The sequence below is a fragment of the Symphalangus syndactylus genome, chromosome 18, assembly GCF_028878055.3.
Source record: "Symphalangus syndactylus isolate Jambi chromosome 18, NHGRI_mSymSyn1-v2.1_pri, whole genome shotgun sequence".
Taxonomy (NCBI): Eukaryota; Metazoa; Chordata; class Mammalia; order Primates; family Hylobatidae; genus Symphalangus; species Symphalangus syndactylus.
This window is the reverse complement of record NC_072440.2, coordinates 12414711-12427096: the sequence shown is the minus strand read 5'-3', so window position 1 is coordinate 12427096 and position 12386 is coordinate 12414711.

Here is a 12386-nt window from a genome sequence, read left to right as displayed (position 1 = left end):
GGCCAGTGTGAGCTCTGCTTTCTTTTCTATGCCTGGAGAAGAAGAAGGAGAGGCAGAGCCAGCACAAGTAAATGTTCTTTAGAAGCGGTGACTTTCCCCACTATTAATTCCATGTGAATCAGTTAGCTTTTTCAGGGTTGCAAACTACCCCAGAACTTGGTGGCTTAAAACAACACCCAGATGTTTAGTTCATGACAGGGAGGGCCAGCAATTTGGGCTAGGCTCAGCTGGGAGGTTCTTCTGGCCTTGATGGGACTCCCTCAAGTATTTATGGCTGGCCTTAGGTCAGCTAGGCAGCTCTGCTTCTGAGGGTTGGCTGGCTGTCAGCAGGAGCAGGCAGTGACTCCTCATGCAACAGGCTGGCCTGGCTTTGTTTGCCTGATGCTAGGCAGGTTTCCAGGAGAACACATGATCTTTTGAGGCCTAGGCCCAGGCAGGTACACTCATGCCATTTCTACCACATTCTGTTGGTCAAAGCAAATCATAAGTCCAGCCGAGATTTAAGGGGTGGGGAAGTAGACTCCACTTCCTGTTGGGAGGAGCTGCAGCTGCCAAGTGACATTGCAAAGGAGCAGGGATACAGGAAGGGGAATAATTGCAGCTCTTTTTGTAGATGGTCTACCATATGGCCTAATATATGGCTTTGAATCTGTGCAGTCAGACTAGCAACTTGTTCTTCTCTGTGAGATGAAAGATATTAAAAAGGGCAGCCCATGCAAGAGAGTGGTGGGCACTGTTTCTACCCCTTCCTATAAAATATTCTGGGCATTGTTTCTATGAGGAAAGGGGGAACTGTCCTGAAGTCTTCCTGTGCTTGCCTGCTAGTCCTCTCCATGGCACTATCTTTCCACAGGCTCTGCAGAGAAGCTCCTTTCCTCGTCAGCACCAATTCTAAAATAAATTGGAGTCACTTAGAAGTCAAGCTGGAAGCACATTCAACCTGCTGGGACCCACCACCCGGGAGCGAGGCTCTTAAATCAATTTGGAAATTGTTTCCATGTAATATGAATGGACTTGGTAAGGGAATAGAAATCCCTGCCAAATCCCTACCTTGAATAGGATGAAAAATTAGATTAATCTGAAAAAAGCAGTCAGCAGGCACTTACTTACCCTGTTTTAGATATCTGGGAGGACTGGGAAAATTGCGGCATGGTGTAGCAGAAAGAGCAGGTCTTTAGAATTAAACAGACTGGGCTTTGCGTTGTGGGTTTGCCACTTAACAGTTGTGAACTTTGGTCACGTGCCTCATCCTGCCTGAACCTCTGTTTCCTTAATTCCGGGGTAGGGATGACAACGCCTCCCTTGCTGGACTGCTGGGAGCATTAGTGACAGCAGATGTGAAGCATCTCACGCAGAGTGGGGATGGATAAACAGCGGCTACAGGCACCTACCTCCTGGAAAACAGCTGCTGTCATATTTGAGGCACTCTCAGGGCCCCTGGGCCAGCTTTTCCAGGGACAAGGGGCATTCCCATGGGTGTTGCACATCGACCTTTGGTCTCATGTAAAACTCATCTTATTCATAGATACAGAGTGTACAGACATTTGGGTAACCTGCTTTATTTTACTTAACACCGTAGGCATTTTCCATGTTGCCAGAGCCTGCATAATTAAAATGTGTGATGGTTGTGAACAGTAAGATGTACATGTCAGGTCACTTTTTTGATAGTTAGGTTGTTTCTGGTTGTTTATTGGTAGAGACAATGTTACAGTGGGGCAATGGAGCCCCCCTCCTCCAGTATTTTAGGTTATGATTATTTTTTATCCTATTTCCAGAAGTGGGATGAAGATCCCCCCAGTTCTTGACTTATTTGTCCACATTGCTTTTCAGATGTCTGTACCATTAATACTGTCACCAACAACATATGACTGTATCAATTTTTATCAAACTCTTGCCAGAATTAAGAATCACTTCTCAATATTTTTAAAGGGGATATAAAATGTGGCCACGTTATTCTTTTTTTAGAAAGTGTGGTACCTCTGTGATGTGTCAGCGTGGTCGGTGGACTGTACTTCCCAGGATTCCCTCTGTGTGTTTCTGGCTCATGTGGCCACGGGAGGAGTTCCTGTGTGGGCCTCAGAGGGCAGAAGTGAAGCCACAGCCCTCGGCCACACACCTGTGCTGTCTTCAGCTCCTGGCCTGTCTCAGGGCTGTGAGGCAGAGCCGGGCCTCAAATTGCAACTTGTTCCCCTGGATCCTTCTACTTCTGGGTAGGGAGTGTGCATTTAAGTCCATGAGGAGGTGCTGGCTTCAAGGACACACGACACCTCAAGGCCAGATGGAAAGGGGTTTGTCCATCCTCGTGGGCTCCATTCATCCTGGGGTTCCAGCTTGTTCTCCCTTTCCCACCTGGCAGCCATCTTCCTGTCCCCACTGACTGCCCTGTGGACTTTAAGCTCCAGTGCCAGATGGAAAGACAACAGCCTTGGGAGACTGCTTAACAAGCTCCCCAAAGTGAGTGAGGTTAAACCCCTGTAACACATTTATCTCCACCTCCATCATCTCCATATCCATCACTTTCACCACCTGGGTTATCTCCATCATCTTCATCATCTCTATCTCCGTCACCTTAATCATCATCTTTTTTTATCTCCATCTTTATCACCTCCATCATTTTCATCATCTCCATCATTTCCATCACCATCTCCGTTATCTTCATCACCTCCATTTCTATTGCCTCCATCATCTCCATCACTTCCACCCTCATTACCTCTGCCATTTCCACCATCTTCATCATCTCTATCACCTCCATCACCATCTCTATCATCTTCTTTTTTATCTCCATCACTATCACCTTCATCACCTCCATCATCTTCATCACCTCCATTTCTATCACCTCCATCACTCTATTCTCATCTTCATCTCCATTATCTTCATCACCATCTCTATCACCTCCATCATTTCCATCACAATCTCTAGCACCTCCATCTCTGTATTTATTTATACCAGTTGGTTCTACTCTCATTGAACCTTCACTGATATGAGTATCACTTATTTGTGATTGGCTAATACATAGAAAACCAAATAATGCACACAGAGAAGGCAGGCCGTCCTGAGCAGCCCTGACCCCAGTTTTCCTCCTCAGAGGCAACTCTACTTGCAGTTTCTTATGGATCTTGGAAAGTGAATCCTGCACAAACAAGCTTATTTATACATGGTTAATTTTAGCTTTTACATAAGTAAATGCTTTTCCCAGGAATGGTAACATGTGCATACTGTTTTGCTTTATTCACTTGACAATATATCTTAGAAATGGGACCATAGCTGACATACAGAACTGCCTCATTGTTTTCAGTGCATGCCTAGCATTCCATTATATGCATGTATCGTAACTGACTTTGCCAGTCCTATATTAATGGACATTTATGGTATTTCCGATCTTTTAATATGGCAAACAGTGCTATGAATATTCTGGTACACATGTCATTTTGCACATGTGCTAAATACCTGTCAGATAAATTCCTGTCCCTGGCTGTGTAATTCCTGGGTACAAGGGTAAATCTGATGGAGGTCATTACCTACATGGATCGTACCTAGTAGCCCACTTTTCTAGATGATCTGTTGTGATCTTCTCTTCATTATTTCTTCTCCCTTTGCTGTGTCCTTCTTTATTGCAGGGGTCAGAGCCTGGAAACAATGTTCCTTCAATCCTTTGCCAGCAGGCATCTCGTTTAGTTTCTGCCAATGAGGGTCACTGGTGTAAAATTTGGAAACCAGAGAAAGAGAAGCTGACTTTTGGCAATGGCGTGAGACATGGGCATCAATAAAGGCTGGGTGAGCTCTGCCAGTGGCTTTCAGGCGTGAGTCATCTGTTCACACAGTTGAGATCTGCAGTAGCTGTCCCTGCAGTCTCCACTTCCTGGATTCCTGAATGCTTCCGAAGCTTCCCTGACCTTGACTCTCCCCAACAGCTTTGTAAGCCTGTAATCTCCTGCATTAATCTCCTCTCCATTGAAGGACCTGGAGGGTTTCCATTTTCTCAGGCAAACCCTGTCTGAGACGTATCCCCACTAGCACTGCATAAGAGCTCCCAGGGCCCCACCTCCTCACCACACAGTGCTTGTCAACCCTTTGGTCAGTTGCAGAAGTGAAAAATAGTATCTCGTTGTAGTTTTAGTTTCAGAATTCTGTGTGTAGAATTGATGTTTTGTTTGTATGTTTAACAGCCATTTGTATTTCCTTTTTTATAAACCAGGTTCGTATCCTTTGATTATTTTTCTGTTGTGTTATTGATGGGTGTTGTCACCTACATGGATCATACCTGTTAGCACACTTAAAAATTTTTTTAAAAATGTCTTTTTAAAAAATTAATAAGAAATAGCAGTGTATGACATTAAATGGCAAAACTTTTCTCTGGTTTTCAGTTTCTCTTTTGACTTAGTTTATATGTACTTCTTGACATGAAGATTAAAACGTTTTAATGTAATCCAGTGTTTTTTCTTTTAAGGATTCTTTTTTTTTTTTTTTCTTCTGGGAGACAGAGTCTCACCCTGTGGCCCAGGCTGGAGTGCAGTGGTATGATCTCGGCTCACTGCAACCTCTACTTCCCAGGTTCAAGCGATTCTCATGTCTCAGCCTCTGGGTAGCTAGGATTACAGGCATGTGCCACCATGCCCTGCTAATTTTTGTATTTTTAGTAGAAATGGGGTTTTGTTATGTTGCCCAGGCTGGTCTCGAACTCCTGACCTCAAGTGATCCGCCTACCTCAGCCTCCCAAAGTGTTGGGATTGCAGGTGTGAGCCACTGCGCCCAGGCTGTTTTATGGATTCTGTGTTTTGAGCTGTACTTACCTTGGTGGGGCAGTTACCGCTCACAATTATTCCGCGGGCTTCCCTCTGCTTCCCAGGCTCCCCTGGCAACCTGTGTGTCTTTAAATTCTATTTTTAGGCTTCTGTGTTCTTCTCATTTTTCTACCTTGATCCATCATGGCCTGAGAAAGATGAATTAAAATTTCCTACTCCAAAGTATCCCTGCTGCTTCTTGTATTTTCTGAACTTGAGCACTATCAAAGTTGATGTTACATTATGTTGTGCTAATATCTATAATTACTAGACTTTGTGGATTGCACCCTTTATCATTCTAAAGTGACTTTTTGTTTTATAGAATGCCTTTTGTCCCAAAATACAGCCTGTCTGCTATTGATTGTTGGCCCTGCATTTTAAAAATGCATTTGCCTTTTGTGCTTTCATCTTTAACCTCTCTGAGTTGCTTTGTTTTTGATATACCTCTGGGATACAGTTCACAATTGGCCTCTGCCTCCTGAATAAGTTTAACTCCTTAGTGAAGTACAGATATGTTTGAAGTTAGTTCTGTTATTACTATACTACTTGCTACTTTTTTATAATTTTATTTTTTGAGATGGACTCTCGCTCTGTTACCCAGGCTGGAGTGCAGTGGCACCATCTTGGGTCACTGCAACCTCCGCCTCCCAGGTTCAAGCACTTTTCCTGCCTTGGCTTCCTGAGTAGCTGGGATTACAGGCATGCACCACCATGCCTGGCTAATTTTTGTATTTTTAGTAGACATGGGGTTTCACCATGTTGGCCAGGCTGGTCTTGAACTCCTGACCTCAGGTGATCCACCTGCTTCGGCCTCCCAAAGTGTTGGGATTACAGGTGTGAGCCACCACGCCTGGCCTATACTTTCTACTTTTAATTTTACTTCAAGAACATATTTCACTATAGATTCTGTGTATCCTTTACTTTGTTTCATCCGTTTGTTTGTTTTTGTCATTTGGCAGGACCAGAAGTTTGCTTTAGTGCCTGTCTTCTAACTCTAACTTTATATGCCCTGCTCAATCCTCTACTGACTCCACACGTTGAACAATGACAGCACAAGTCTATCTCAACTTCCTCAGACTGGCTTCCTTGCTCCTCAACTTGCAGATGGCCTATTGTGGGACTTCACCTTGTGATTGTGTGAGTCAATATTGCTTAATAAACTCCCTTTCGTATATACATCTATCCTATTCGTCCTGTCCTTCTAGAGAACGCTGACCAATACACCGTGTTTCATTGGTGCTTGTATCTGTCTCTGTCCTGCTTTCAGTTGGGTTTATCTTTCGGATATGATTTTCTGGTTTCCTCATATTTTTTCCTGAGCTTTGTCACTTTTTGTTCTATTTTCACTCAATGCTTTTTTCTCCACTTTGAGTTCTAAATTTTTCTAATCATGGTGAAATGTTTGGTGTGTGACACCGGCTGTGTTTGCGGTTGTGTTATTTTAGTTTTCCTTCTTCTGCTCATGCTAGGTCATCACTGAATTCACAATGCAGCCTCTCCTCTGTGCGACCCCTTATAAAACTGCTTCCTGCAAATATGGCTTCTCCGTAGTTCCTGCTTCAGCCCCACCTTTCCTCTCTGGACGCTGCAGCCTCGGTCCGTGGTTGCTTTTGTCGCACATCTGTGTACCATTTCTCTGGTCTTAATCAGAGATTGTTAGTTTCATTCTGGTTTTGTCTTTTTCCCCTTGACGTCTGCACCACGGACATGCTCCCGTGGCCCCTTTCACACCTTTGTCTGGCTTTTATTTTGTATGGTAGCCATTCCTCAGACATTGATGTTCAGGGCTACGGATACCTTTTGTTGTTATTTTCTTTTCTGCTTTTAGTTAATGTCAAATAGGAGGAGGGAGAAATCACTGCCTTTCTCTTGCCATGTAAAAACTGCTCTAATTGTTCTAATTGGCATTTCTTTATTAGTGAAGCTGAATATTGAAAATATATCCTGAATAAGGAATTTATAATCCAATATAATGCACAGTGTAGCCGGATAGAGATTGACCTTGTTTATGCCCATTATGCAAGTCCTGAAATTCTGACCCTGCCTGCTTAGGGAAACAGAATTCTAGTGGGTCTACTCCGACCTTGTGATTACTTATCACAAGAAATAGGGTTCATTTAATGGGGAATTTATAAAGTCAACAACACTGGGCTTTGTAACAGTGACTAAGCCACACTTGAATGAATTAAATACAATGTTCTAGCAGTAACTTAACATAATTGTGCATATATACACACACACATATATAATTGTGTACATATACACTGTGTATTTATATGCACACAATTTGTGTATATTTACATAATTATATACACAAATAGCAAAACAGGACAAAGTGCAGAATTGTGCCTGGAACCTCCTATTCCTAGATGAGAAGAAACAAGCGATACCTTGAATGTTGTCGAGGTTGTCACATATATATGTGTGACATAAACAAGGTCATAAACAAGGCCAGTATCCAGCCACACAGTGCATTATCCTGGATTTATTATAGATTCCTTATTTAGGATAACTTTTCAATATTCAACTTCACTAATAAAGGAATACAAATAGAAACAATTAGAGCAGTTTTTACATGGCAAGAGAAAGACAACGATTTCTCCCATCTATACATGTGATAACCTCAACAACATTCAAGGTATTTCCTGTTCCTTCTCATCTAGGAATTACGAGGCTCCAGGCACAATTCTGCATCTTTGTCCTATTTTGCTATTTCCCTGTCACCACCTTGACTCTGAATCACAGCTTCCCTCCACTGCAGGCTCTGCCAACGTCTGGCACTGCTCTTCTGAGCCCATGCGTGCTTCTCGGATCTCTGCTGCGCTGTGGGAAGGGCTTTTAATCTGCCCTAGCTTTGTCTTGGCAGGTGAATCCTAGTGTCCTGCCTTTACGTTTCCTGACAAGCCTCAGCGTGGATGCTGCCTCTTGATAGCATTCATGTGTCTCATGGTCTCCACTGCCCTGGGATGCAGCCATGGGGTTGGTCACTTATCCACCTTGTCTTGAGATGTAAGCCTCACTAGTCATCGGCTGCTGCATCACCTAACTGCCTCTTGGTTTCCAACAACTGCCCTAAATATAATTAGGCAAAGCTAAGTAGTTCTATGCTTTCCTCCCACCCCAAATGCAAGTGTCTAAAATCATCTTCCATAGAAGTCCAGACAGCATGATGCAGACATTTTGCAGGATACTTTCAGGATTTGGAGCCTACCTGTGCTCAGAGCAGAATTCAAGAGCTGGCTGTGCTGGAGGCTGAGATGTAGGACTGAGAGTCATGGCCCCAGTGGACAAGGGGTACCTGCTCTTGGGGAGAGCTCCATCCAGCAAGGGAGGCAGATATCAGAAAGATGACTAAAGAGGCTCCTAGTTACATGACACTGTGCAGCCTTGCGGGCATCTACAGACCCGGGATCTATCCCAGGTGATGTGAGGAGCCACATGGAGTTTTGAGAGGAGGCCAGATTATGGGGCGGTTGCTGTTGCTGGTGACACAATCGGGCTTGTGGAGAAGGAACTGGAGGGAGCAGGCAGGAGGGAGCTGGTTTTCAGCAGTGTTTGTGGAAATGGAAGCCTGGGTCAGGGAGACTCCACTGGAGATGTGGAGGGGCTGGGGGCGGCAGTGCTGAGGACCCGAGTTGGCAGATCTCACGCTTGGCTGAAGGGGGAGGGAATCAGGTGTAACAGATTCCTTCCGTTTCCTCCCAGACCCAGGCTTTGAGTAACAGAAAAGGATCTGAGCCCCCAGAATCCTCTCTAGCCTGCTCCACCAAGACGGTGCACACGGGAAACTCTGCTAACTTTAAAGTGGACAGATTTGAGGACCTCAGTCTTCTGTTAGGTGGTAATGATCCGATAGAACAAGCTGGAAACTTTGCCCTTTGCATTATAAATGTCGTTAGCAGGGAGAGATTCCACAGATTTACTGTAAACCAGGATGAAGAGGGTAAAAGAAACACCCCATTCACATCCTTGTGCCGAGCCCCCTGTCTATTGGGGAGCAGGGCAGGTGGGGGAGAGGTCGTGTGGGGCTTGATATTAATGAAAACAAAGGGAGGATTAGGAAGATGTCAATTGAGCTCTTTGAGTAAAAAAAAAACTTGTTTTTCCATCACTGCAGAACCTTCAACCTAGTTTATTACAATTAGAGGGACTGCATCAGTTTTCACACATGTGAGATTTAAGGCTTGGCAGCAACTGCCTGCATGGGGTAGCCCAGGATGGAAAGTAGTGGCACCTGATGGCTTCTGTCCTCGCTGGTGACCACACCTGCCGACGTCCTGATCCTGCTCATTCCCTGGGCCTGGCTCCAATCATGCAGCTGTGGGTTCCGGGCCTAGAGCTTCAGAGGAGCCCCTGTATGGCTGTGGTCAGGCCACGCCATCCGCTGGGCCTGGCTGTCCTCGTTGGTATCACGAATTGTGTGGACTATATTCTTCCACTGGCTTATTCACCAGCTGCGTGTTATTGTCTGTGTTATGGAGGGGACTGAAAAGAAATATCTCAATCCCTGTCCTACCCGATCCCCTCCCTACCCAATCCCTGTCCTACCCAATCCTGTCCTACCCAATCCTGTCCTACCCAATCCTGTCCTACCCAATCCTGTCCTACCCAATCCCTGCCCTACTCAATTCCTGTCCTACCCAATCCCTGTCCTACCCAATCCCTGCCCTACTCAATTCCTGTCCTACTCAATCCCTGTCCTACTCAATCTATGCCCTACTCAATCCTGTCCTACCCAATCCCTGTCCTACCCAATCCCTGTCCTACCCAATCCTGTCCTACCCAATCCCTGCCCTACTCAATTCCTGTCCTACCCAATCCCTGTCCTACCCAGTCCCTGCCCTACTCAATCCCCTCCATACCCAATCCCTGCCCTACCCAGTCCCTGCCCTACCCAGTCCCTGCCCTACCCAATCCCTGCCCTACTCAATCTATGCCCTATTTAATTCCTGCCCTACCCAATCCCTGCCCTACCTGATCCCTGCTCTACCCAATCCCTGCCCTACCAATCCCTGTTCTACTCAATCTATACCCTATCCAATTCCTGCCCTACCAGATCCCTGCCCTACCAGATCCCTGCCCTACCAGATCCCTGCCCTACCCGATCCCTGCCCTACCCAGTCCCTACTCTACCAAATCCCTGCCCTACCCGATCCCTGCCCTACCCAATCCCTGCCCTACTCAATCCCTGCATGCAGGAAGAGTTGCTTGAGGCCAAGCCAGGCTGCCCAGGAGAGAATGAGGGCAGGAGGACCAGGCCCCAGGGGCTCTGCCCTCAGCAGGACCTGCCCTCCAAAGGGCATTTGGAGAGGGGAGGATGCCACATGGGGGGCTACAGACGCACTTGACGATTAGTGCACGGGCCAGAGATACGAATGACTAAGAGCAGGTTTTCTATCCTAAACCCTAAGTGGGCTCTGCATTGAGAAACCCCGTGAGGAAAGGTGATAGGGGCCCAGGGAGCATTGGGAAGAGGGTCAAGGATGACCTCTAGACCCCTGACTTGGAATGGCTTTCACTGATGGGGAGCATGGGCAAAAGAGGCGAGCATATCACTTCACTGGAGGGCACGGGGAAAGCAGGGGGAGGCACTGCGGGCACCTGGGTCTGCAGGGAAAGGGAGGCTGTTGCCTGGGCCCAAGAGGTAGATTGTGTGTCTGTGAGGCTGGGAGAGGGGCCTGAGTCTCCCCAGCAGACACGTGCTGAGCAGATACCCTCTGTCCTAGACGCCAGGGTGACAGCCGCTCCCAGGTGGCTCACATTCCGCTTTGATTCTCCCATGTATTTATTCTGTTGTCATTTAGAATTTTTTTACTCTGTACTTAAAAAGACAGATTGGCCACCATCCCTGTCCTCGCAGACATTTGCAGCCCCTTCAGTGATAAGCCCTCAGAATCTATGAATGTCTAGGGACACATCTGTAACTGAAGACCACAGGATGCCAGAATCTTCACCCAGGCTTTGGCCATCATCTTGGACCTCTGGGATTTTACAGATGGAGAAACTGAGTCACACAGAAGAGGTCGTGCCCAGAGCCATGTGGTGAGACAGCCGCGGGGTGGCTGGGAGAGCCCTGTCCACAACTGCAGGCTCTGCCTTGCTTCCACTGTCCCAGCTTGTGCCCAGGGATGCTCCCTCTGGGATGAGGACCTCTGAGGCTGTGTGCTGATGAGTGGGCATGGCTGCAGGGGTGCGTCCCCAAGGGACGCAGAGAGGCTTTGCTCAAGGGAAGCGGTGGTGCTCACCTAGCTCTAAACCAATTACTAAATCCTCCTGGAAAAGTTCTCCCTGGAAACTGGAGCCTTTTCAGAAGGGACCCTCCATCACCAGTGCTGGGGGAAGCTCCATGCAGAGGTGGGGGGCCCAAGGCCAAGTTGGCTGCATCTGGCCCTTAGCACAGCACTGGCGACAGGAAGTGGGGGTGGGGGGCTCAATGGGGTCCACGGGGAGGAGACAGAGGCAGATTCTGGAGGGAAGTTGGGGTGTGGGGCCCAGCAGGGTCTGTGGGGAGGAGACAGAGGCAGATTCCGGAGGGAAGTAGCGGGTGTGGGCCCAGTGGGGTCCACGAGGAAGAGGCAGATTCCAGAGGGATGTGGGGGTGTGGACCCAGCAGGGTCTTCGGGGAGGAGGCAGATTCCAGAGGAGGCCCAGTGGGGTCTGTGGGGAGGAGACAGAGGCAGATTCTGGAGGGAAGTGGGGGTAGGGGGCCCAGCGGGGTCCATGGGGAGGAGACAGGCAGATTCCAGAGGGAAGTGGGGGTGCTAGTGAGGGACTCAATGCAGAGGCATGCGGCCCAGGGCCAGGTTGGCCACATCTGGGGTGTGGGGCCCGCGGGGTCTGTGGGGAGGAGACAGGCAGATTCTGGAGCACTCTGGAGACAACTCTCACGTCTCAGCCATCCACGTGAGAGCCAGATGCTAAATAGCTGGGGAGACCCCCACCTTGGAGGCGTGCAGGAGAGGTGGGCACAGCCTGTCGGGGAGGGTGTCCTGCATGAGGAGGGAGCTGGGGCAGCAGGGCTTCAGGGGCTGGGTGAGTGGACTTTTGCTTCTCTAACAAATGACCACACAATGGTGGCTTAGAACAACACACATTGATTCTGTCACAGTTCCAGAGACGAGAAGTCCAAAAGCAGGGTGTCGGCAGGGCTGCTCTCTCAGAGAGCACCAGAGAGGATTCTTCCTGCCTCTTCCAGCTCCCAGGGGCTCCAGAGATTCCTTGGCTGGTGACGGCACCACGCCATCCTCTGCCTTCTGTGCACACAGGCTTCTCCTAGACTCTCTCTTCCACTTATAAAATGTTAGTCATTGGATTTAGGGCCCACCCCTGACCCACAAGGGTTTCATCCGGGATCCTTATCTTTTTTTTTCTATTATACTTTAAGTTTTAGGGTACATGTGCACAACGTGCAGGTTTGTTACATAGGTATACATGTGCCATGTTGGTGTGCTGCACCCATTAACTCGTCATTTACATTAGGTGTATCTCCTAATGCTGTCCCTCCCCTCTCCCCACAACAGGCCCCAGTGTGTGATGTTTCCCTTCCTGTGTCCAAGTGTTCTCATTGTTCAATTCCGACCTATGAGTGAGAGCATGCGGTGTTTG